General features: G+C 35.7%; 1 long non-coding RNA gene across 2 annotated transcripts; it reads right to left on the bottom strand.

Annotated features, from left to right (window-relative positions):
* Window positions 1-14,917: 14,917 nt before the first annotated feature.
* LOC143883660 (uncharacterized) lies at window positions 14,918-23,912 on the bottom strand. Of its 2 annotated transcripts, none has more exons than XR_013252468.1 (3): window positions 23,795-23,912; window positions 23,564-23,652; window positions 14,918-16,243 (listed from the first exon to the last, which is right to left on the bottom strand). It is a non-coding gene; the product is annotated as an uncharacterized LOC143883660 (long non-coding RNA). The 2 variants fall into 2 exon arrangements; XR_013252469.1 differs by lacking the exon at window positions 14,918-16,243 and adding an exon at window positions 16,252-17,263 and having other exon boundaries at window positions 23,468-23,652.
* Window positions 23,913-24,967: the final 1,055 nt, after the last annotated feature.

Raw genomic sequence — 24,967 nt, 5'->3', positions numbered from 1 at the left:
ATCACCCTAATTCCTCCATTCTTTGATGGAACGAATTATGGAGCTTGGAAAGCACAAATGCAAGCCTATCTCCAATCCATAGATGATGACATTTTAGATGTCATTAAAGAGGAGATTTCTTTTTCAAGAAAATGTACTGAAGGTGATGTAAAATTATTTTTCTTGAACTCAAAGGCAATGATTTTATTGTGTTGTGGATTAACTCCAAATATTTTAGACAATATTTCAAATTGCATCAATGCAAAAGATATTTGGACTTCATTAGAAAACACTTTTGAGAAAAATATTGGTCTCTTTTCAAATGATAAAATTCTTAGACAAAAAGAGCCTTTACAAAAATCTTTTGAATATGAAAGTTCTTTCAAACATTCTATTTCCGATTTGGAAATTCAAATTGAAAATCTAAAATTGAAAATAAATGTATGTTTGAAAAGAAATAAGAAATTAAGTCAAGTAAGCATATTTTTTATAAAGAAAAATATTGACTTATTTCAAAGATGCAATGCCTTTGAGAAAGAAAATAAAAGCCTTGAATTCACAAATATTGAACTTGTTGAAAAATATAAATATGTTTGTGATAATGAAGATCAAATAAATGAAAAACTCTCTATTAAGAATCAAGACTTCAAGAAGAAAAAGATAAACATACTTCTAAGTCTTGTGATTCTAATTGTTCCACATCTACCGATTATGGTAGACTTGGACATCACAATTCTGAGTGTACGCTTAGAACTGTAAAATCTAACAAGTTTGTTTGGATAAGAAAAGGTACACTCCCACAAACAAACTTAGATGGAACCAAACGAATTTGGGTTTCAAAAGAATCCCTCTAAACAAATTAGTGAATGAGTTAGTTTAGGCCCTATGGCGGTCGCTCGGCGAGCGCAATCTATTTGAATAAAAATTCTGCTCAGAAACACTATCACGGTCGACTGGACCCATGGAGGTCGACCGCCCAAACCATACTAGATTGTTTCTGTCTGAAACAGAAACGTATCCGCTGTCGCCCGGCTTACCCTGGTCGACCGGCCGTATCCACAAGTCATGTGTTGTGAAGAGTTGTGTAATGGCGATTATGACATGAAAATCCTGTATACAACACGACACCTCAAAGCAACACATCGGTCCATAAATGCTAATCAATTTGGTTTGCTAGCATCAAAACAACAAGGTAAGGTGAATGATTGAACCCAGGGGAACCCTTGGGCTTACAAAACCTTTCAAAATGATCGAAGAAAAGCCAGATCATGTAACACGGGATCCGGTGTTTCCTCCTATTAAAACCTTTCAAAATGATCGAAGAAAAGCCAGATGGTGTAACACGGGATCCAGTTATTTCCTCCTATTAAAACCTTTCAAAATGATCGAAGAAAAGTCAGATCATGTAACACGGAATCTAGTGATTTCCTTCTCTATTAACACTTTTTTTTTTGAAAAAAAAAAATGAAGAAAGGACCAAACTGTGTAACACGAGGTCCAATAATTTCTTATTCTGTTAAAACACTCTTCAAAACACTTGAAGAAAAGACCAGACCGTGTAACACAAATTCTGGTTATTTCCTCACTCCATTAAACCCTTTTCCAAAAATTGAAGAAAATACCAGGCCGTGCAACACAGGTTCTAGTAATTTCTTACCCTGTTAAAACTTTTTTTTTCCAATACAAAGATAACCAGAGATACAAAAGGTTCGTGCCTGGTTTCGAATTTGGAAGGTCCAAAGAGCACCTCATCCTCTAAAGTGAAAACACCTGGTCTCTTATGCCATTTATTTATTAATTTTGAAGAGTTTTGGGCAAAAATCATGTGAAATGGGAACATATATCTCCGAGAAGACGTCAATCTAATCATGCATGTCTCGGAGATGAATAATAAGCACACACAAAAGAAATGAAAGAAATGTCACCTAAAAATAGCTAGGTTATGAGTGTCATGCCTAATTGGTGTCTAAGTTCTGGTGGGCAAACACATGCATACTACAGCTAAAGGTATAAGGTCTGCACAAGATATAACAAATACGATAAGCTAGAAAGATAAATGAGTTACAACTAAGCATATGATCAAGGTAAATAAGCAAGTAAATACTACAGCTAAACATGTAAGTAAAATGAATAAGCAAATAAATGCTACAGCTAAGCAATTAAGTAAAACAAGTAATGAACATACACTATCATGATCCTATGCAAAAATCATCATCAATATACAAACACAAGCCCTAAAGTGTTAACAACAGACCCTAAGACTCTAATGCTTAAGCCCGAGTCTTTAGATGATCTGATGTTCATCCAAAGAAGCCTACGTATCCCCGCCTCTTACAGAAATCAAGGCAACGTAGTTCTTCGCCCTATTCTAAACTATGATGCCTAACACATATAGGACTACTATCCTAGACTCGACCTAGAAGACTTGACTTGACGTTAATAGCTTCTTCTGCGATTATTTAAATTCAAGTGAATTGTGAATTTTTAGGACTCCCTATATGCCATAACTATATGCAAATTAACCTAGTCTAATGCAGGTGGGCCCTACATCCTATGTATAACTAGGCTATGTCCTTAGGGAAAACAATGGATTCACTAGCGCATCATAGCCTAGTCATCAATTGCCGAAAAGTATCACCAACTGACCAGACAGAGGCCTAACCTACTAGGACAAACACAATCAGGACAGACTCCTAACTCTAAGACACCCCAAACATCTAAGAAAGACTCCTAACTCTAGGAGAAGATCTTTTTTGAAAAAGATTTTGAAGATTTTTTTATATTTTTAGAAGGTTTGAAATGTTTATTTTGAAAGGTTTAACTGGACTTTGGATGAGAGTCCCAAGCTCCCTACGAACCTCGTGGAAGAGGATCAAGCCAACGTAGTTCGAAAACAGACTCTCCTAACTACTCCTAGACTTTTGAGAATGCTTTTGATGTTTTTGACTCAAGAGGACAGAATCCTATCATCATAAGAGTAAGACAGACTCCTGATATCTCATAAAGGTTGGACAGAATCCTATACTTTGCGAGGGGGTAAACAAAATCACGACTCTGCAAAGGTTGGACAGAATCCTATGCCTTGCAAGGATTGGATAAAATCACATGACTTGATGAGAGGTTGGACAGAATCCAAACTCATATGATGATAGGACTGACTCCTGAAAGATGACTCAGACAACAACAATAACCATCTGGCGGTCCTACCTGTCAGGGCTGGTTTTTCAAAGAGATACTCCAAAGGATCCATCCTTGACAAAAGCAGAACCTTATGTGATAAAAGATAATGTATGAGTCGTTGAGTAGCCCAAACCGAGGTTAAACAGGTTTTGGGGAATGCCCCTAGTTTAAGGATCATGAGAATAAACTCTGAGGAATTTAGTTAAGTAATCTCGAAAAATGTTACCCCTAGAGTAAGAAGAGATCAAGGATACAAGTATGATCAGATCATCAAGATTGCATAATCAAATGATTGAGACTTTGTCCTTGCCAATTAAGAGAATGAATGAAGACATGATTAAATCACATAAGAGAAAGACGATAGACACATGATCAAAGGTTTAGATGAGATCGCACAAGATTGCCTTGAAGGGTTGATCAAGAAAAGACTAATCCTATGAGATCTTAGAAAAAATGGGATTTATATCCTAATACCAAAGGGAAAGCTTTTAATCTTCTTACATCTTATCAGGTGTTACTTGAAGGCATCAATCATAATCCTAATCTAGCGGAGTGGAGAGAGGATCTCGACTCTTGACTTTGGTTGTGTACCTAACATCGATCGTAGCCAGAGGAAGATGGACTACAGCCTAATCTAGACACAAATTGGTAGGGTATCCTAATCTAGGCTCACACACGTGATGCACGCGTGTTCGTACTATATGCAAGTATGGGGTAATCTAAGGGCAAGGCCAAAAGTTCCCTTAGCACGAATCCGTGTTCGATATACTCTACCGGTGTCCAGAGTAGGAGTACGTGAACCGACGGATCTGTTTACGCACCATAAAGGTACTAGGTTAAGAGTGGAATGCTTCTCTAACACAGAGGCATCTGGTCATGACCTCCCCATCAACCATGCTATATAACACTCCGGGTTCCTAAATAGGACGTGTATGTATGTGAGATGCATAGGTCTGGATGCAAGTGATGTAAGTGTGTGCAATAAGTTCTTGCAGTCTATGATGTCATCAGGTTTTGTTAGATTTAGTTTGCAGTATAATGTGATAAGAAAATAAAGCTTAACATACAAACCAATCAGAAAGATATAAGATAGAGAGTCAATTAAAATAAATCCAAATAAGTTATCCTTTGAAATTTTAATGAAGTTAGGTGGTCCCCAGCAAAGTCGCCAGTCTGTGAGACCCAATCCCGCGAGAGGGGCGGCGCGACCCGCCTCCCTCTCTTGGGCTCTCGTACCCACGTGAATAGCGTGTGCTATTTATTATTGATTTAATTCATCTTTTTTGTGAACTTGGGATCACTAAAGTAATCTGAATTTCACGCAAAAGAGAGTGGCTAGAGTCGCCACCTAGGTAAGGGACCTAGGACCCATAATTGACACTACAATGATCTGCGGTCTTAGAAGTCTAGATTCGTTACCTGATTACGAGAATGGAATGTATGGGGAATTACCACCACATGCACCATTCCTGCCCGGTAATCCGGTCTTCAATTCCAAAGTTAACTCTCTTGAATTTCTTTTAAATGGCTCGTTTAAACTCTTTTGATGTGCGAACTATGTGACATGCATCCTAAAATTTAATTTCAATGTAATTCCTAAATGTGTATCTTGATTTTTTGGAAAAAAATCCTAAGTGATTTAATCAATTTAATTCGGGATTTTAAATGAGAAGAAATAAAAAAAAACTACCCTAAAAACCCCACTGATTGTGTGTGGGGCCGACTCGTGCAAGGAATGCCATCCAAACATCAAAGGTGCCTATGTACCCAAGCCTCACTGGGATCAAAGTCGACGTAGTTCGGTGCCTGAACTAAGCTACATGCCTAAGACATCTAGGACACCAATCTAGACTGGATTGACAGTTGCAATAATTTTTAAAAGATTATATAGTTCAAGTTGAGTAGATTTTATTATCCTAGGACTCCATCTAAGATGCTATATGGTCATATCTAAGTGCAAGACATCCCTTAAACTAATGCAGGTGAACCTACATCCTAGGTAACTAGGCTTGTCTTATGGGAAAAAGGGGTAACTAGTGTAACTAGATCTATGACTTAATTGCTAATAATAGCAATCGATCATGATGAGGCTGAACTCCCTAACTCTAGGACACCATAAAACCTAGAACACAACATGATGTAAGTGTTCATAATCAGCTCTAAGGGTTCCTACGAGGTGGGACCGTAATCCAACGGTACCAGAAATGATTATATCATGACTCAAATTATCAAGTTAATGATTTTCAATCTTTTTAAGATGTTTCTAACTCTTAAAATCTAAGGAATACCAATGGCTCTAAGGCTGACAAGTTTCATCTTTGGGTTGCATCCATGGAAGGAAACGTGCTTTCTACCCTTGAACAATTTAGCATATAAGTTATAATATATTATTGTCTGGCATGTTTCTCAGGATTTTCGTGGACTACAACCTCGGAGCTAACAACATACTATAATTTAAATGCTCAAATTGTCAATGACTGATCGCAATTAGGATACGATTATGAATACAACATTGGCATCTAAACTATTCTTAAATGGCAAGTTTACAAAGGAGATCAATGACAACTAAAATTTCTATTTCGGTGGCTTAAGGATTGAATACATGATGGAAATTAGAGTTTTCTGAAAATTTTCATGACACCTTGAATTAATTTCAATTTTTAATTGATTTTACCAGTTTCAGACCAGGTAGGTGATTTTACAAAGCAACCAGTAGCAAACTACATTCTTTATTCTAGAAACTTTAGGATATGATGTGTTATGTAGAATTATGTTCTTGAATTTTTCATGATTTTAGAGATTTCAATTCGATTTTTAATTGATTTTACCAATTTTAGGCCAGATTGGTGACATTACAAAGCAATACATAGTACACGAATTTCAAATCAAACCAAAAGTTTACTAGAACATGCTCACAATAATACAAAATCAAAGTAAAAATTTCTCACATTATTGCTTTACTTCACTATTTTTAACAGATTTATTTAAGTTATGATCAAATCAATTAAAAATCAATACAAAATATTAAAACATGCACAAAAATCCCAAACAATTCACAATAGTATACATCTAGGCCAATTCATCTTACTACTAAATTTTAGATTTTGAAAAGTTTATTTGGTGGTATCTTCTTTATATATTTGAAAATCAGTGATTTTATTTAAAAATTCCAATAAAAATAATAATAAACTCAAAATCTTTTGAAACTTTTTATATGATGTTGAAATATTAAAAGGATTCTTAGAAAAAAAAATTCTTCCAATTTTGAATTATTTTGATAAATGAACGAATTTTTATTCATCATATTTCTCATTTCCGAGTATTTTTTGAACGAATTTTAGAGTCACCTCAAAATAAATGAATTATACTGGAACTTTTAGATTTTTGGTGTTCTTTTAACCCAATTAGAACTCAGTAAATATAACTTTGTGAAAATCCTTAGTTTCGAGACACTTGCTTTGTAAAGCGATTCAAAAGCCACTTAAAACCTTAATTGGTTAAATACCCAATTTTCACATATAACATGGTTCTTCTTTCACCAAAATCGGTAATAAAGCAAATTGCCCGATCAAAAATCATATTAGATCATGCATGATAACTTCTCATGAGATTCTCTATAAAAAATATGAAGAAAACGAAGAAAAGACAACGATAAACATTCCTTTCTAGTTCTTAGATAACAAAAAGGAAGAAAACATACCATTGATAGCGAATCCTTATCTCTAGGGCTGGAAATCCAAGATATATGCCTTGTCCAGCCCTTTATACGCTTTAGAAAACCCACAGACAAAAGAATATAGCGCAAATCGATATATATTGAAGAGGAGAAGAAGATATCCAAGTGTGCTTTAATGGAGGACACTTGAAAGTGATGAATTGTGGCCCAAAAAGAAGTGGGATGAATTTTCTTGAAGGGGGGAGAGTGTTGAACGAATTTTTCAGCCCTTTCCCAAGGTTGAATTGATTTGCTTTATAGAAAAAGCTAGGGTTTGCAAAGAATAGGTAGTTTCCTTTGTGAGGAGTCTCACATTAGCTAATTTCCTATTTCTCTTCTTTATCTTTCCTTCCTTTTAGTTTCCAAATCAACTTGAATTCTAATTGTGATTACTTGCAAACAAAGGCATACTATTTTGCATAAGGTAGATCTTTCAAGACTCTTCTAGAGGCTCTCACACATTGGAATTAAAATATATATGAAAGATTCCCGTCCAAAAAGGACTGCCCAACGTTGGAGCTCATTTTTTACCTATTTAGGGGCAGAATCAAGTGTCAAAGGTGCAGAAAAATTGTGTTTGATGCCATGTTCATTACAGTAAGTGTCAAATTGTACATTTTCAAATTCCGTTCCATGATCACTCCCAATGTAAGATATAGAAATACCTTTTTCATTTTGGACTTGATTACACAATTTAAGAAAATTTTCATAGGTTTCATCTTTATGTGCTAAAAATATGACCCATGTATATCGTGAGTAGTCATCCACAATGACAAACACGTACCTCTTTCCACCAAGGCTACTTGTCTTCATTGGTCCAAAAAGATCCATATGAAGTAGTTGCAAAGGGTAAGTGGTATAGATCATATTTTGAGGGGCAAATGAGCTCTTCAATTGTTTGCCTAATTGACAAGTTCTACAAATGTGATCTTTGGTGTATTTGAACTTAGGCAATCCTCTAACAATGTCTTTTGAGGAGAGGGTTGAAATGAGATCCATTCCGGCATGACCCAATCTCATATGCCATAACTAAGAATCTTCACTAATGGCATTAAGACAAGTTACATTTTGGAGTCTAAGATCATCTAGCCCAATAGTGTAAATGTTATTGTCTTTAGAGCCTATGAATTTTACTTTTCCATCTATCTTGTTCTTAACAATGCATTTGTTGGGGTTGAAGACTACTTCAAAACCATTGTCACATAATTGATTAATGCTAATAAGATTATGGGATAAGCCATCAACATAAAGTACATCATGTATGGGAGAGGTAGAGTTACCTATGGTGCCTTCTCCTTTGACTTTTCCTTTCTTATCATCTCCAAAGGTAACATCTCCACCATCCTTGAGTGATAGGGATGCAAATTGAGTGAGATCTCTGGTCATGTGTCTAGAGCATCCACTATCAAGGTACCATGTGTTCTTCTTGTTATGGCTTTTAGGGCATACCTACACATGAATAGGCAAGTGAGATCCCTTTGGTACCCAAATCTTCCTAATCTTGCTAAGTTCATTTATTTTCACTTTAGAGTTCAATTTGATTTTATCTTGTTTAGCATACATGCAAGCAACTTTATAATGTTCTTCTAGACCACAATAAAAGCAAGTTTTGGTACTACTAGAAGAGGCCTTTACAAATTTACTTTTATAGTTTGACATTGTAGTATTCCATTTATGTCCAAGTCCACTTTTATCATGTGACAATCTTTGAATATCAACAAGCCTATCTAATTTTAGTGAACCATGTTCGAATTTTTCAAAGAGTTTCTTTAACTCATCATGTTCATGAGATAGTTTACTATTTTCATGCTTTAGCTTGTTGTTTACAATAGAAAGTTCTTGTCGATTTTCATTTAAGATTTTGATAGAAGCATTTAAATCATGAATTTCAACTTTATATTTTTCATTTCCATCATCTAAAAATTCATGGTCTTTCTTTAACCAACCAAATTCTTTTGTCATGTTAGAAAGAGAATTTTCAAGTGATGCATTTTTATCAAGTTCTATTTCAAGTTCATCATGTGTACTTTGCAAGGAATCAAGAACTTCTTTTAAAATAATAACATCATTTAAAGTATTTACCTCTTGATTGTCATTTGTTGAGGCCATGAAGCAAACATTCTTTGCTATCAAGCAATCTTCTCCATCATTTGGTTCGCCTTCACTTTCATTGTCCTCATCCCATGTGGCGGTCATTCCTTTCTTGCCTTCTCTTCTCTTGAAGCAATTGTTTGAGGTAGGCTCATTGTTGAGTGGACAATCCAAGCGAATGTGTCCAAGTTTCTTGCATCCATAGCATCGGGGTTGAGACGATCCGTCACCGAGCTCTTCTTTCTTCTTGAATGAAGGATTGGTCCTTCTATTTCTCATGCCTCCCATGTTCCTTTGCAAGAACTTGATCCTTCTAGTTAGGAGGGCTACTTCATCTTCCATGTCTTCCTTTGCCTCTTCGTTGTCACCTACATCACAAGCAAAAGCAACACCTTTTCCTTTTTCAATTTTATTTTCAATTTCGGGTGCTTTTGTTTTGAAAATCATCTCATGGGTTATCAAGGACTCTATTAGTTCATCTAGGTTCAATGTATTCATATCCTTGGCTTCGGTGATTGCGGAAGTTTTAGATTCCCATGATAAAGGTAGGGATCTAAGGATTTTGGTCACTAAATCTCTATTTGAAAATTATTTTCCAAGTCCCCTTAGTCCATTTACTAGGTTAGTGAATCTAGTGTACATGTCGGCAATAGTTTCATCGGGTGTCATTTGAAAGAGTTCATATTGCCTAAATATATGATTCATTTTAGATTCTTTAACTTGGTTTGTTCCCTCATGTGTAACTTCTAGGGTGTCCCAAATTTCCTTTGCCGAATTCAAATTTGAAACTCTATTGAATTCTCCGGATGACAAAGCAAAAATTAGGGAATTCATGGCTTTGGCATTGTAGTTAGAGGCTTGTTGTTCGGCTTCGGTCCAATCATTTAGATTTCTAGTGGGTAATGTATATCCATTGTGAATGGCTCTCCACATTTGGTAATCTTGAGTTAAGAAAATTTTCATTTTAGTTTTTCAAAATCCATAGTTGGTTCCATCAAAATAGGGTAGCCTAGTGTTTGAGTAACCTTCATGGTGTTGAGGGTAGTTTGCCATTTTTAGAATCTTTTCTCTAAACCGGTTAGGGTTTTTAAATAAAGTAGAGACGAGGCTCTGATACCAATTGAAATAAACAAGAGGGGGGGTGAATTGATTTTAACAATAAATTTTCTTCTCTTGATTAGATTTTGGTTAGTTCAAATGAGATCAAAATAAAATGAAATACCAAACCAAAATCAAGAATGAAAGTGCAAGAAAAAGAAAGAACACACCGATATATAGTGGTTCGGGCAAAGCCCTACTCACTCTTCTTAAGATCGTCCTTAAGGTTTTCCACTATGCAAGACCTCCACGATGTCCGCCTCCGAGGCGATTACACTTCCAAGGGATATTAAATGAGGATGCCCTTACACCTGTACACCGACTCTCCTTCTTCGCCGAGTTCTAAGCGATACTCCCTAGGGTACTAAGATAGGATGCCCTAGCCACCTCTACAATAATAGAAGATGGAGATTTTGCTTGGCTTCTCTTGAAAGCTTGATGCACAATGTTGTCCCTTTGATTTGTTCTCCAATATAGGTTGCAAGTGAAAGCCTAAATCCAAACTCAAAAGATTTGCAAGTTGCAATGCAAGTTTGGGGAGAAGAAAGCAAATTCTCAAGCTCAAAGGATTTGCAAGTATTTGAAAGCTTAAGGATAATTTTCCAAATGTTCAAGAGAGGAAAATAATCCTCTTGAATGTGTATATATAGCTTCTCAAGAAAATATGACCATTTGGGGGTGTTGATATCAAAAACCAAATTTTAGTTCAAATCCCAACGGCTATTTTCTAAGCTGTCGCGACGTTCTCGGAGCTCCGAGAAATTCTCGGAGTTCCGAGACATATTCTCGGAGTTCCGAGAGAACGGCCAGAAGATGGAAAAAATTCTACTGGACCATTTCTCGGAGTTCCGAGAAAATGACCAGAAGTGAAAAATACTACTGGACCATTTCTCGGAGTTCCGAGGGAAACTCTCAGAGTTCCGAGCTCGGAGCTCCGAGAAAAATCTCGAAGTTCTGAGAAGCCTAAAATAAGCAGATTTTTTAGTTTTTATTGCTTATTTGATTTTGGGCTTTTGGAACTCAACACCTATGATAATTTTGGAATGTTTATGAGGGTCCCAACATGTTGGTCCACCACATAACCATTCACTTAACCATTTTAGTTCTTAAGTGGTTTTAGAAACTATTTTGAAAACATTGCCTTGACTTAGAAATCTAAAGAGAAAGGATGTACAATGAAATCTGTGTAACCTTTAACTTCTTCTTTAGCCTTGGTCTTCAATTGTCCACTTTGTGTATGCTTGCTTGAGAGATAATGAGAGCTCCACTTAGCTCATTTGACTCTTGTTTGGTACATCTTCAAGCATGACCATGTGGAGTGTTGGTTTCTTCAATGATCAACCTATCTTAACACAACACTACAAGGCAAGTTGATTATTATTCAAGAACATAATCAATTATGTTTAGAATCATCAAAACAAGATAGGAGAGTAGACCCTTGGGCTGACACCCTTTCAATCAAAAGGGATAAACAAAAACTCAAAAAAATCAAATAACAAAAATTCAAAAATTAAAAAAAAAACATCAAAAACACCAAAAGCGTTTTTTCAAAAAAACTGTTTCGAACTATGTTGGCTTGATCCATTTCCACAGGGTACGTAGGCAGCATGGGACCGACATCCCAAGTCCAGTCAAACTTTTCTAAAAAATCTTTCAAACCTTTTAAATAAAACCTTTTCAAACCTTTCAAAACAAAAACAAAAAAACAAAAAAATGGGCAAGGATGGTATTGCAAGGTCACTCGGAGCCTTCTTTTCATTCCATCTCTGATTTTGATCGTGGTTTTCCGGTTTTCATCGATTTTCCGACGTTTTATCAGGTTTTGGGATGGGTGACGACATAACGTGGCCCCTTCACAAGGATTGTCCTCGTTGAGCCCAACGATAGGCTATGACGATCGCGAGACTCTTCCGATCTTTAGCGGATCAGGATCGCTGAACTTAATTCCTTTAGAATCACTCTCTGAGCCTATCGTATGTCCCATTTTCTTTTCCCTGGCATTTTTGGTCCTCGGATAATGTTGATTTTTTTATTCCTTTCTTTCCTTTCATTGTGTGTTTATCTTTGGTTTCTTGTATGTTACTTTTAGCGTGCTTACTTTTTTTAGTGTATGATTGATTACTATTTTCACATGCTCATTCACATGTTGTAGCATTTATTCATTCATTTTATCTCTCATTATCTACTTAGCTATAGCTATTTACTGCTTTCCTGCTTATCTCATCATATTTGCTATATCTTGCTTAGTTGTAGCTGTGTATGCGTTTGTTATCTCTTTCCTAGATGTGATGAGTTAGGATTAGATGAGATGAGTTCGGACTTGGATTTTCATTTTCTTTTGCTTATCCCTAAGTCATGCATGTTTAGGTAGACATTTTCTCGGTAATATTTGTTCCCATTTCATATGATTTTCACTCAGAATTCTTCAGAGTTAACAAAAATGGCATAAGAGACCAGGTGCTTGTACTTGGGCGAATTGGGGGTGCCTAACACCTTCCACATTCGTCATCAAGCACGGACTTTTGTATCTCTCGTTATCCGTTGCAACAAAGTATTTCATGGGGTCCAGGGCCTATTTCCTTGGGTGGCGATTCTTTTTTGTTTTAGGTAAGTCTCAAATCTGGGCTAGTCCTCGAAAGGTATCTCACTTATATCCCCCTACCCATACTGTGAGTGGCACCATTTCAAGAGTTCCTTGGTAGAGCTCTCCTTCACGTGTGGAGATCTTTGAGGATTGACAGGGATCTCGTATCCTCCTCGCCGCCGTCCTCGAGATCGGGATCCACACCTAAACACCCTAATCTTGATGATTCTTAACCGAAAAAGGCTTTGGGGACGAAGAACACGCAAAACCATAGGTGAGAGATGAGCTGCGGAAGATAGAAAATGAATCGCGGAAGGTCTTTAAAATACAGTTTTTGACGCCCGCGGTCGCCCGCCGTGACACATCTGTCCGTTTTTATTTTTGGTCTCTTGACCATCCACGGTCGCCCGCCAGTGGGTCGGTCGACCTCCGCATATAACCTATTCTTTTTATTTTTGCGATTTTGTCCTACCGCGGTCGCCCGCCTAGTCTCGGATCGACAGTCACTCCCCTGTTTTCAATTTTTTTATATTTTTCAAGGGATCTTGTGGTCTATTCATTTTTCTCATATTTTTCCTTTCTTTATGGGATTGTAATGAGCTTGTAAATTTGTCCGATAGGTCGTGTGAGGACGTCTAAAAATCTATTCCTAATTTACTTCCATTTTAGCTCAAGTGATTGGAATGACATAAATTTTCATTGAAGTTCTATGTGAATACTCTTTGTTAGTTTTTGCTAGATGGAGTGTGTGAAACATGTTTGACCTATATCTAGCAAAGTATTGACATGTTAAGCTCTCTATTAGTGGATGCTAAGTGCATAGTGATGTGATTTTGCACTTGAAGGGATTTTTCAAAAGGATGTTCAATATAGTACAAAAATAGTCTAGAACAAGTGTAATCATGGTTTCTTCATAGACTATAGCTAGTATATGATGTGATCATTTAAGCTTGATGAACATAGATACATTCCATTGAAACATGCACAACCATATGTATCTAAGTTTAATTATAAAAAGATATGCCATCAAAGCTCATGTAATCTAAATATAATAATTACAACATTGAAATGTAGTATCTAGAAAGAATGCATATGATTTTACAATTAAGCACAACCCCTAGGATTAACATATTCAATGAATATTTTGAGTAGGGGACTTTGGAACCCAAATTGCCTTGGTTCGAATCAAGTTTGTTCTTGGGAGTGTATCTTTTCTTATCCAAACAAACTTGTTTGACCTTACAAACCTAAATTTACATTTAGATTTGTAGTGGCCAACTCTACCACAATAATAGCATGAATGATCATGGGTAGAGGGATGACATGAACTACAAGAGTGATTATGGTTAAACATATTCTTGTTCTCTTCTTGTAGTTTGATATTTTCTAGCCTATTCTTTTTCTTTTCTAACTTCATCCCTTCTAGCTTATCTTCCAAATATTCAATTTCTTAAGATGAGTTAGTTCTCAACTCTTCTTCTTCTTTCAAATATTTACACTTTTCATTAAGTTCAAGGTTAGTACTTAGTAGACGTTTGTTTCAAGCAATTCAAACTCTTTTGTCTTGAGTTCTTCTAAATTTTCTTCTAAGGTCTTGATTTTGCATATCATGGAGTCAACGGACATTTTAATCAACAAGTCCTTTTTATTTATTTCCATCAACTCCCTGTTAAGCTCTAAATATTTAGTTTTGAGTTGCTCACTTTCTTGTTCATCAATTCTAGTTATTAGTAAGACAACTTTGCAAGTGTTGTGGTTGTTATAATGTTCTTTAAGTTTATTCCAAACTTCCTTAGCACTTTTGCACGATGATACAACATTATATACACTAATGCTTAAGGCACAACACAATGTAATTAGACCTTTAGAATGCAAAATAAATTGTTTGGTGTCTTTTTCAATTAATTTTCTAGTGTTAGGAAAAATGACTCCCTTTTCTATGGTTTGCCACATACCAAACTCTAGACTTTTCATATAGGTCATCATACGGATCGACCATGATCCATAATTCGAGTCATCAAACATGGGAAGTCTAGAATCCATTAGTTGCCTTGGATCTTTTCTCTTGAAGGTTTTCAATGAAAGCCATGCAAGAGCCTTTAGGTCTGTTACCAATTGAAATCCAAATAGGCAACACAAGAGGGGGTGAATTGTATATTCAAAAAATTTGCCCTAGTTAAGTGCACTTTTAAATTTATTAAATAATTTTCACAAATATCAATTGTAAATCCAACCCTTATTCAATTAGCAACAATAATAGAAAAGTAGGATTTAGATTATACCATTCATCACAAGAAGAAGGAAGAAGAAGATAGGAGACGACGCAATCATTTATAGTGGTTCGGTCACAAATGGACCTACTCCACTGCCTAAGTACTTAGTCTTTCCTTGGGATTTACCTTCACTAAAATGAGATTCCGCATGCCGAATCTCCTGGCTTTTACAACGAACTCCTTCAAGGGACAAACCCCCTTTATACAAACCGCCTCCAAGGAATCAACCATCTTCACACACCGCCTCAAAGGGTACAACTCCTCTTAGCAAAACCGCCTACAAGAAGAAGAACCCTTTTTGCAAACTGCCTCAAAGGGAACCGCTTCTCTTTGCGAAGACAATGAATGAAAAAGGAAAGTTTAAGCTCACTCAAACCTCTAAGTAGGCAAATAACATAATAAAGCTCACTACAAACTCTCTCTCAAAGATAAGCAAGAATTCCTTAGTCTAACACTTTTGATGAAATCAATATCAAGGCACAAGTGTTTTTAGAGAGAGGTTTGAAACCCAAAAATGGTAGCAAAGTAGATTTGTGGGTATTAGGCTATTTCAAAATATTTTCATCAAGTTAAAATGGAGCTTGGAACTCCTTTTTATAGCCTTTGAATGAATATAGTCGTTGGAGGGCAAAACCGTAAAAAACTAGGTGCAAATTAAAGTTGTACAGAGGCTAGTTTTTTAGAGCGGGGCGTTCGACCGGGGTATCGCAGTCGCCCGCACCTTATCGGGCGCTATTTAAAAAATTCAAATTCTTATCGCTGCGGTCGATTGGGTGGATCACGGTCGCCCGTGAGCCATGTTCTGGTCAGAAGATAAAAATCAATTTTTCCTTATCGCGGTCGACCGATCCTGTCGTGGTCGCCCGCCGCATGCCTTCTGACCAGTTTTATATTTCACCATTTTAAAGGTCCGGTCGACCGGGGTGCTAGGGTCGGTCGACTGCCCATTGCAAAAACTGCGTTTTTCAAATATTTTTCTAGGTTTCTTTTGCAATCCTTTTGGGTTCTCTCTTGGACATAAAGAATACAATTTTGGGAGGTCCAAGAGAGTGTGCCTTGATAGAGAAAACATCAAGAGTGTTAGAGATACAACCTATGATCGAATTTTCCAATTCTTCAGTCTTCTCTTGAACATGATCTTCAATGTGCTCCGTTCGATGCTTGACTTGATTAAGATCTTCAAATCTTTACTCCATCTTGTAGGATCATCCATCAAATGCCTATTTGAGCTTGCTCCCATCAAGATTGAGTTGCTTCATGAAGTGTCCACATGGATCTCCAAGTCATGCATTGTGCTGTGTAATGTAATGTACTGTCCTTTTCCTGTTTCAACACAACCCTCAAGGCAACTTATTAGTCCTAGTAACCTAATCAATTTGTGTTTGTTAATCATCAAAACATGGGTTAAAGTATGAAAAGCCCTTGGGAGAATCCTTGGGCATACAATGAAAAAATTACTATTTTCTTGAACCTAAAAACGTGAGGGCTGAAGAGAACCCATTCTTTATATACAAAGATATTAGAAACGACAATTAGCAAGTGGGTTCCACTAGTAGCCATTATGTTATGGTCAATTCGGAATCGCTTTCCAAATTAAGAGATTTATATGGTCATCAACTCATCATGTGATGATCCAACCTTCCATATGAAAACCCAAAAGTGAGATATTTTCTTCTCTCATCTGTGGTGCCCACATATGCATGCATATGCACTGGAAGACTACTATTTTGTTTTCAAAGTGAAACGTTTAAAACTGAAGATGCATGGGCATGCATGCTTGGACGTTTGGTCACCATGTGGGGGCCACACATGTTTCTAAAACATTTAATCATGGGGCCCACTTACAATAGTTAAATGAAAGTGAAATATGAATGGGATCACACCATGCATTGGGCACACGTTTGTCCTTACTTATTTGGCTCTCCTCTCAAATCATTTCTATAGATGGGGCCTACAATTGAACCATAATGTTACTGTACGACCCTCACCATAAAATGATCCCAACCATCCATTTGACGGCCAAATTATTTCCATGGATTGATTCAAACCGTACCATTGATGAGCAAAATTGTGAATTGGTCATAGCCCCTAAATCATTTTCATGGATTGATCTTAACTATCCGTTAGATTGGGCCACAATATAAATGAGCCACCCCAAATTATTTCTATGTGGTGATCTGAACCGTTCAGACGGTGGCTGCAATGTAAATTAGATTGTCCCTCTAATCAATTCCCCATAGACTGATCCGAGCCATACAAATGATGAGCCACAATTGTAGTTGACTCACAGTTGTTCTCACACTTGAATTTTTCTTTGAAATTTTATCTTTTTAGCTCCATTTTCTGTGAAAAACCGAAAGTAGCCTTGAAACACCAAAAATAAATAAAATACCTTAGTTGCACCATTTTAAAATGAGAAAAATGCATACTTTTCCTACCTACAATTCACACATAAATGTGCTCATCATCTGTCTCGTCACATCAAATATAATCCTAACTCATCACATCAAAGAATACAGTAAACAAACGCATGCACAGCTACAGCTAAACAGGTGACAATATAAAAGAGTTATATGCTAAGCTAGAATAAGCAGAAAAGTAATAAAAGAGCTATTGCTAAGCATGATAATCAAGAGATAATAAACTGGTAAGCGGTAAAGAACTACAGCTAAACATGTAAATGAACAGTAAAGAAAGCAGTAAAAAGAATAAGTACACTACAGCTAAGCATGTGAAGAGCAATAAGGAAAACAGTAAAAAGAATAAGTACACTACAGCTAAGTGTGTGAAAACATGCAAGGCTATGTAAAGAATAAGGATAATCAGAAGAAAAAAGTAGACATACTAATATGTGCCTATGTATAAACACTCAACAAAAAAAACACACTAACATGTTCCTATATACAAACACTCCACATGGGGAAGAAAACATACTAACATGTACCTGTATACAAACATTCCACAAAGGGAAAGAAAACACACTATCATGTATCTATGCAATAAACAGTGACAAGTGCTGGACTGCAAACTCCTAAAACTCTAAAAAAAAAAATTGTACAACAGTATCCACCTGGACTCAGATGACTAGCCATCCAAGATGCCTAGGTATCCAAGCCCCTTTTTGGAATAAAGATTTACGTAGTTCTGTGGCTTATTCTAAGTTACAATGCCTATTTGTGCCTAATCACTAATCTAGACTCGATTTTTCTAAAAGACTTGACTTGACTTGTGATTAAAGCTTCTTGAATGCGATTAGTTTAGTTAAAGTTGATTATGCATTTTAGGACTCCCTATATACCCTAACTAAATGCAAGTTATCCTTAAACTAATGCAGGTGGTCCCTACATCCTATATGCAACTAGGTTGTATCCTAAGGAAACAATGGGCTAACTAAGTGAATCATAGTCTAGCCATCAGCCGACTAAGCGAAACTGCATTAGTCAAAACTGACCGCACAGGGGCTCCTAACTCTAGGACAGACTCCTAACTCTAGAACTCTCTAGACATCTAGGACAGACTCCTAACTCTAGAGGAAGATCTTTTTAAAAATAATTTATTGAAAAGATTTTTGTTTTTAAAGGTTTTTAGAAATGTTTATTTCAAAAAGTTTGATTGGAGTTGGGATAAAGATCTCAAGCTGCCTACATACCTCGTGGAAGATGATCAAGCCAACGTAGTTCAGAACAGACTTTCCTAACTACTCTCTTAATGACTTTTAACTTTTCAGATGTTCTTGATGTTTTGAGTTTCTGTTATTTTTGAATTTTCATGTTTTCAAGTGCTTTTATTTTTTATTTATTTTTCAAAATGTTATTACCCTTTCAGCTAAAGGGAACCTATATGATTACACCCCATGATCCACAGTCTGGCGGAGTGTCAACACTAAGAACAGAATCCTTAGAGCCTAAGGGGTATACTCCTATCTAAAGAACAGACTCCTAAAAGGAAAGGACAGACTCCTATACTCTATAAGGGTAGGATAGACTCCTAAACTCTACAAAGGTAGGACAAACTCCTAAAGTTTGATGACTCTATGAAGGTAGGACAGACTCCTAAACTCTATAAAGGTAGGACAAACTCCTAACTTGATGACTCAATGAAGGTAGGACAGACTCCTAAACTGAATGACTGACTCCTAGTCTATAAGCTCTAAAGGGAGTACTAACTAGACTAAGCAAGTCTCCTAGAAGAAGAGGAGAAAATAGGGGTGCTAGTGAGACTGGGCAAGTCTCCTAGACACAGAGATGGGCTCCAAGTATCCTTATCATTGCCCTTGCAATGATAAATAAGGGATATGAGAATTAAAAGACTAAGTTAGTCTTTAATTTAAAGGGGGTGCAACTTTCTAATCCAAGGTGGTCCACTAAAGGGGTAACTATCTAATGGGACACAGCTTATCTCCTAAAGATGGGAGTTTTTCTAACGAGACAAAGCTTGTCTTCTAAAAGGAGAGGCTCCGGCTAGCGCCATCATAGCCCTAGCAATGACAGGCTCTTATGTCTAAGGTTAATGTCTAAAAGACTTCGTAAATCTACTAAATGAGAAAGAAGAAAGCTATTAAGACTTGGCAAGTCCCCTAAAGGATGGGATAACTCTTTCATCGCCCTTTCAATGAGAAAGGGTTCTAATATATACAGGGGTCTAAAAGACTGAGATAGTCTACTAAATAAAGAGGGGAGTGCTACTAGGACCGAGCAAGTCCCCTAAATGATAATCAGGGTAAAGAAAGATTGAAATAACATGAACCAGTGCCCAAAATTAAAGGAAACCAATACCATCAAATATACTAATTTAAATTTGTTCCACAAACCTTACGTCTAAGAAATTATCTTTGAGAATGGCAACACTGATTATCCAAGCAATAAGATACTAATACAGGCATTGCCTATATAAGGATATCAATTCAATTAATCATTTATCTATTACCCTAATGTCTCAGGTATTTATCTATAACAGTTTTGTGACTTAAAGGGCTGGAGTTATGAAATAACTTGCGATCATGTCACTTATACTATGGACACCAATAAAAATTCAAGTGTTAATTCTATAAATGGCTTCCTGGAACTATTATACACGTCAACAACAGCTAAAATCATGACTACAACGACTAATAATTAGCATATGATACCAAACATTCAGAAATTCACAAAAACAACAAGGACGGACTGATGAGTTTCATAAAATCTCCTATGTGCAGAGTCTCAGAAATCTATACTAGTGTAACACACTAATCAAATTCACTAGGCATTCTTTAATTGGAGAAAGATTAGTAATCAGCATACTATTTTGACAAAATATAATTCAACCCATCACAACTTTCTTTTGAATACCATTCTACAAAATAGGTTTACTCATTCGAAAAGAATTCCAATCTCAAGCTTAACATGAACAACTGCATAAAGAAACATATGAAATGAAGAACATCATATCCATAAAAATTACCACTTCACTGAACTCCTGAATTCAAATTTTCAATTCTTACACTTGAACAATCTCATTTCATATAAATTCTAAAGTATGATTGAACCAATTTCCTTAACTAAACATTTTGACAAACAAAGGAATTCACACTCAGTTTAAATGTAGTCAATTCAAATTGTTTTCTTAAAAAAATAAAATATAATAGATAACAGATTATCTATCTTGACTCCAGTAGAGAAAAGAAAATACTACAAAAATTATTTCTTCTTTTTGCTAAAAAAAATCATAATTTTAATCTCTTAAATCTTTTGTAAGTTGACAAGATATGTGATTATTCTAGAGTATTTAGGACGGGTAAATCCAAAGGCAAAATTATAAATATCAATTCTAATAGGAAAACCAAACTGAGTTGAAACTATTATCAATTCAAATGGACCAGTTGGAGCAAAAACAAATATGTCTTACACATGATTGAATTAATATCATATTATGTATGCTAATAGTAGATAAGCCAAATGAAAAGGATTTTAAATACTTATAAATACAAGGAAATACTTGTTGTGAATAGTACAACTTTATACACCTCAATAAACAACTACAGAGAGCAACAAATCAAAACTATATACATAACATATTTTCCTTAGTAAACCCTCCATCTGAGTATATAAATTTTCAAAAATCTGGGCATAAATGTCAAACTTAACATGCTTCTCGACATTAACAATTACCTACAATATAAGACACCTGAGAACACAAATAAATAAATAAAATAGCTCGGATCAAAAACTGTTTAGATTTTTTTCTTTAAAAAAAATCATTTGTTCATCAGAAAAAAATGTCTAAGTACCTATTAATTAGCAGATCCATCAAACAGAAAAGAAGAAAATACTATAAGTCCTTTGTTCATCTAGGCGTAGATAACTTTGTATAATGACCAGTAGTGTGCTTCCTCATGAATACAAACATCTAAATTTATATGTCATAAATTCTATAAGTCATTTATTCATCTAGGCGTAGATAACTTTGTATCATGACCAGTAGTGTGCTTCCTCATGAATACAAACATCTAAATTTATATGTCATAAATTGAACCACCTAGTTTGCACAGTTATTCATGATAATGTTTAAATCAAAATGAGAATAAAAGAATTCATATAAAAATACACTTTGATTCGTGACCTACAATAAATTCATCCCACCCTTTATTTCAAAAAAAAATGTATTTGTATCAAAGCCTAAAATTTGAAGAAATGAATAATCACATTGCCCAACTTACATATGTAGGAATTGAAGAACGCAAAGCTTGACTCTATAAATGCATGAGAAACAAATCTCCATTTGGGACTAATGAAATATCAGACACATACTGAAAGGTATTCCAAAAGGAATCACAAGCTTTTGGCAACACTCTTTGAAGAGAAACAAAGGACTGAACAAGGGTACTGAGTAAAAGAAAAACTTGCATTTGTAATAGAAATAGGGACATTGCATAACCCATTCTGCCCACTGAAATCTCATGTCTAGCTTAAACTGAACTTATGCAAGAGACTAACACATGATAACATCGAAGTGAAGGGGATCCAAGACATATCAAACTGACATTGAAAAGGATCACTAGAATGGGGCGTAATCCAAGTTAGTCACTTAGGATCCAAATCAAATTTTCATATGAATACAGAGTCAATTCAAGGATAATTTCAATATATCTTTTAGCAACAAGCTCAAACACACTCAATCTAGATTACATTCTTATCATCAAAGTTCACTTCTAAGGCCTAATTGAGATTACAAAGTCAGCTTGAATAATGAAGGCTGAACATGAAAAAAAAAAACGCCATTGTCTCCAAAAGTTAGGTGCATTCTCCTTTCTGCCATGTCAATTAGCTCTAAAAAAAACTCTAATCAAAGCTTATTGTTTGAAAACTTTGCATCTTTCAATGATCAGAAATTCACCATGAAAATTAATTGCCTCCTACACAGGTCAGGGTATCGCATAAAAATACCCTATGGTTATGCTAATGCCTTCACCCTTTTAAAAAAAAAATGGAACCTTTATCTTCACACAAGTGAACTTTTATAACAATTAAATGATCATTAAGCAAATGCCAGTGAATGTCTTAAAAGAACTCAGTGTAATGACAACTCCTTCATTCACCCAAACACAAAGCATGTGCTACAACATTAAAGGCTAACTCTTTTATATACGGAAATTCAATTTAAAGTACACTCATCACTGTAAAAACATATTATAACCATATCTAATTGCCCTCAAATGCAGGCCTCAAAGGTAAACCATTCCAACACAATAAGTCCATGTTAGAAAAAAATCTTGTTTTAAAAGAACTATCTCCTAGCCATCTCATAATATAATGTCCCAAAACAAGGTCTCTTATACATATAACCCGCTAAAAAATATGTTTAGAACTTCACTTTCTATTACATGTACATAACATTATATATCTTTCCAATGAACCTCTTTTTTAAAATTAAAAAAAAAAAAAAACTATTCCTTCGACCCTCTTTCAAATGAACTGAACTGAACACCGTCAAAATATTCTCAAGGTTGGAATTAATTTTCTCAATGACTAAAATTTGACCTCAGCCTTCTACCAAATAAATTCTTCAACTCACGAAATGCACAAATATTCACAAACTAATATATGAACAAATCAACATGCATCCTTTCTTTAATCATCACATTCTCTAACTTTTTAGAATCAATTTATAAAGACATAAACTGCACATTATCAATCTAAAGTATTATTCGCACAAATTTATTCATTTTTGAAATATTTTTTTACATCTTTCAATGTAATTTTTTATAAATCGAACAAATTTCTCGAATTACAAAGTATTAAGCAAAAAATTTTCTACTAAGAGAATATATTATAAATCTCGGAATCATGATGCAGAGCAAAACAACACAGCAAGCATCAAGCTTTAATCAGATCTCTAATTGCATAACTAAGGTATTATGCTCTTAACAATTATCAAACACACATCCAAAATCAAAATCCAATCATAGAATCAAGAGATTAGGCTATCCTAATAAATTTTGAACATGAATTCCAAAATGAAATCACATAAAACATCAACATGATAACAAAGAACTGAAAAGAATCCTACTTTTTCTTGCTGATTTCCTTCTTCTTCTCAACTTGATTACAACAAAACAAAAGAAATTTGCAGATTTGAAGCTTCGAATGATAAATCGAAGCTCACCAGAGGTTAATAAGTGATCAGTTAGAGAAGCTGCTATGACCGGAGAGAGAAGATTGACCGAAGTAATGACCGGAGCTTGATGGAGCTTGCTGGAGAAGAAAAGAGAAAATATTAGAGTTTCAGTTTAAGAAGCTAGGGTTTCGGTGGTTTTTAACAAGAAATGATTGCCAAGGAAACTATTAAGAACAGAAAATGAAATGATTGAGCAAAAGAAGCGTCCAGCCGGCTCACCGGGGAAGAAAAGGGATTAAGGTTTGAGTCAAGATCCATTTTCTCTTTCTAAAACTCAGAGTTTCTCTCTCAAGAAAAAGTAATGAAAATGAAATCTCTCCCAAAAATGAGGCCCTCGTATCCTATTTATAGAATTTCAGATAAAATTTTCCCCCTTTTATGTCTCTTAGACAAGCCCCCTTTGCATAGTACGTGGCCATATTTCATATTGAATAGTGTGGTCCATAGGCAAAAGCCTTTAATGAAATATTATTTAAAATAACCTGCCCCTTTAAATTTCTGGACACTCCCCTCTTGTAACATATTCGCTTCTTCTTCTCCTAGGCCAACCCCTAATCTGGATGAGACAAACTCCTCTCCACACTATGTTACTAACCCGACTCATCTTATTATGCAATCCCTGGCGAACTTCGACGAAATTTTGCGGAGACCTATAGGGAATCCTAACCTACCCTAAGGTGAAATTAAGAACACCAATTCACGGATTTGATGGGATTTTTATTAGAACTTGATGGTTTAGGGTTCGGTCAAAATGGGATGTCTACAAGGAGATGGCAGAAAAGTTCGGTATGTTGGAGATGATCGATAATCACAACAATACTAGGTACATCTATTGGAAGTTGTGCTTGAAGTCGTACCTTCAAGGCCATGATCTATGGGAGATAGTGAACAGTAGTGACACCGAGGCACTGAGAGAGGGACGGGATGCATTGCGGAAGTGGAAGATCCGTGCCAGAAAAGCTTTGTATGTATTGAAAGTGTCAATACAGAAGGAGTTGCTTCAGCATCTCATAGATGTGACAACTCCGAAAGAAGCATGGGATGCACTCTCATCTCTCTTTTCACGAGCGAACGATGCATAGTTCCAGATGCTAGAGAACGAGATCAGTTCATTAACACAAAGTACTTTATCTATCTCTGTTTATTTTATGAAGATTAAGAACTTGTATAATGAGATCTCTCTATTAGATGAGGAATCTAAGATTAGTAAAAGTCGGATGCGGAGGTTGATTATCTGAAGCTTAAGACATGAGTTTAGTAGATTTATCACCGCTTTACATGGTTGGCCAATGCAACCATCTATCTTGGAATTAGAGAATCTCTTGAATAATCAAGAGATGCTTGCAAAGTAGATGGCCAGAGATTGTCTGTGAAAGAGAGTGGGGAAGTGCT

Source organism: Tasmannia lanceolata, unplaced genomic scaffold (genome assembly GCF_043159265.1).
Source record: "Tasmannia lanceolata isolate RefF3 unplaced genomic scaffold, GAP_Taslan_0.1 ptg000008l, whole genome shotgun sequence".
NCBI classification, from domain to species: Eukaryota; Viridiplantae; Streptophyta; class Magnoliopsida; order Canellales; family Winteraceae; genus Tasmannia; species Tasmannia lanceolata.
Note: the sequence above shows the minus strand (reverse complement) of the source record. Positions and strands in the feature narration are given on the sequence as shown.